The sequence below is a fragment of the Crocodylus porosus genome, unplaced genomic scaffold (genome assembly GCF_001723895.1).
Source record: "Crocodylus porosus isolate Cpor-Errol unplaced genomic scaffold, CroPor_comp1, whole genome shotgun sequence".
NCBI lineage: Eukaryota > Metazoa > Chordata > Crocodylia > Crocodylidae > Crocodylus > Crocodylus porosus.
Window position 1 is genome coordinate 26,047,824 of NW_017728915.1, and position 2,988 is coordinate 26,050,811.

A 2,988-nucleotide genomic window follows, 5' to 3' on the forward strand; every position below is an offset into this window, starting at 1 on the left:
GGGCTGTCCCACCATGGACACCCTTCCCCGGCAGAGTGCAGTTTTCGGTCTTACCCTGGACCAAGCATGCCTATCTGCCCTGGTCTTGTCGTCATTGGGCTATGTGTGGTTCCTGGGCTGCTCTCCCTCCTAGGCCTTTTAGGACAACCTCCTTCTGCTGGCTGCCACCTTCACAGCAGCGTGCATGCTGACTGACCGCTACCCTCTTTTGGCTGTGATGTCCTTCCCCTCAAGAGGACCTTGGGCCTGTTTGAGGCCCTGGCCCTGCCTCCAGGCCAGTTGGGGTACCACCATATGGCTCTCTGCAGCCCACCATCATGGTGGGCTCAATTGCCCTTTGGCCTTTTGGCCATGGCCCCCTTATGTTGACCAGTTGATCAGAGACTTAGTCTGGTGGCTTCTGCCCTCTGTGGACAACAGGGGTCCCCTTCTGGGGCCCACCATACGGCCATCTCCCCTTGGGCTTCCTTAGAGCCCTGCAGATATTAATGGAGCAGCCCTTCTCTCAACTGAGCTCACCTAGGCCCTAAGCCTCGCATCTGCCAGCTCTAATCAGAGGCTTGCCTAGCTCCTTTGTAGACCCACAAGCTTGCCCCCCTTGTAAGGCTAGGCCTTCTCCATGGGGCTCATGACCCCACTGGGCCTGTACGAATCTCCTGCCATCCCCACAGTTCCTCCCTTACCTCCGAAGTGTTGCAAGCAGCAGCTCAGCCAGGTGTTGCCTCCTTGGCTGTGTGCAGCAGATTGCTGCTTCAGTCCTGAGAGCCTAGATCTAAAATGGGCCCCTCATCAGGGCTGGCCTGCACCTGCCGGCTGCCTGCTCTCAGCCCTTAGAGCAGTGGCACCGAAGGTATTTCACCGCAGCTAGAGCTTGCTCACCAGGACACAAAATATGCAAGACTTTAGAAAATGGAGTTTGTGAACTGGTTGTTCCTACATTAGGTTCCTTTGTGAAGCCCAGGCACAAAAGCAGATGTTGTTAATGATATCTTCTAATGTCAAAAAATGCCTGTCTCATGCAAAGCTGTGTTCTACCCACTGCTTTATTTTCACAAACTCCAACAGATTTCCATTGTATTGTTACTTCCCTTACTCTCTCTGTTTCTGTTTAGTGAAATATTTTTACACCATCTTCTAGGGGAAAAACAATGATGTTCCTGAGTCATGCATTAGTCTCATATAAAGGTAAAGCAACTCTAGTGCTCCCACATCAACCAAACTAAGAAATCATTTTTCCTCCTGTTTTACTTCAATATCTTTCAGCCTTTCCTGGCAGTCTCTTCAGTCTAATTTCTAATTCACTTTGTATCTACAGTGGGAGTCTCAATTGCTGAGGTTTTCTTGTGCAACTGTGGGCAAGTGACCAGCTTCTCCATACTTCAGACTGCCCTTCTGTATCCTGGGAATAAAACTTCCCTATATTGTAGTGGGGAGGTTGAAAGACAATGTAACATATCTTAGGATCATCAAATGAAATTCACTGCAAGGACCCCATCCTATGAGCAGTCTCAGCATCCACAAAAGTCAGTGAGAACTGAAGTTGTTGCTTTATCAGGCAATGTAAGTTGCATTACTTTATTATTACAGGTGCAGCCCAAAATGCTTTTTCTGCAGCTCCCATTCTTCTCTCTGACACATCTTCCCCAAAGTCAGAACATTATACTAACAGTAACAAGCAATCTCTTTCTCCAACCTATCAAAAGTGGAAAGGAAAAGAGTTTCCGTATTTTTTGACAGTGATTTCATGAGACTGGCAACTTTTAAGTACAGCCAGTGGAATTACCAAAAATAACAAAAGAGCTCTTAATAATCCATGCGGTATGGTGTTATGTTGTATTTCAGTGCTCAAATTGGAATAATTCAGCATCCCTGGGATTCCCTGACCTTAGGAGGCCAGCACTAGAATAGCAGGGCTGCAACAGATTCAGGCAAAGGATCTTGGCTCAACAACGTATACTTGGCTCTAATAATCCCTCACTTTCAAGAGCAGTTTGCTTCAAAACCCGATAAATGCCCACTGGAGCTTTCAAAACCAACAAACTAGGTTTCAAAAATGTTCTCTTTGATTCAGTAAAAAAAACAAATGTGAGCTGGATTTCAAGTGACTACATGGCATCCTTCACCCTCCCTACCATAACATTACCATTTCTTTCCCAGAAGCTTGCAAGTAAATTTTATAAAAAAGGTTTTAAAACCTGCTATAAGGGTTGGCGTGGAGGGTGCATCCATTTGCAGCCATATAAAACCGTGCTGACTTGTGCAAACAGCCGCACTTGCCAAAACTGCAAGCGTATTTTCAGAAATCTCATCCCCCAGCATTTTTTAGCAATTACATAAGACTCAGTATTTTCGCCCGGACTCAGCTACATCCAGGTTTGTGAAAGGGGGACAGGGAATGCTGGGGGGGAGAAGAAGATTCAGAGAAGGCTGTTGCTTCCATTTGGGCTACGTAAGTGGCAAAATGTACCTCTGTATACATTATAAGGTCCCAAAGGCTGGTCTCAGTTACCCTGACTGCTAATAGAACCATGGTGAAAATTAGAAAACCCAAGGATTTTTAAGACTGATGTCCAGCCATGCCTGCTTTTCTATCAGAAGTTAGCAGGTCAGCATAGGAACTGCTAAATTGGTGATGATTCTGCCATGGCTTGCTTAGGTATAAGAAGAGAAGCAAAGATTTTTGTGGGTGATATCTTTTATTGGGTGATACCATGATTGGGATAGACTTAGACATTAGACAAACTTTCAAATGCAGTCTATCCCAGCTATGCAGTTGGTCCAATAAAACATATCACTCCCAGAAATCCTTGCTTCTCACATATTCCCTGGATCATCACAGCTACAACATCAGTCCAACGCTACCTGAGGCAGAAGTGAGTTGTGCCATGGTCTAACAGAGTTGTTCTCAACCATCTTTGTACCAGAACCCATCGACGTAAACATCAATGGCCAGTGCCCCTCACTCCCGACCCGCTGCCCCTGCCCCCA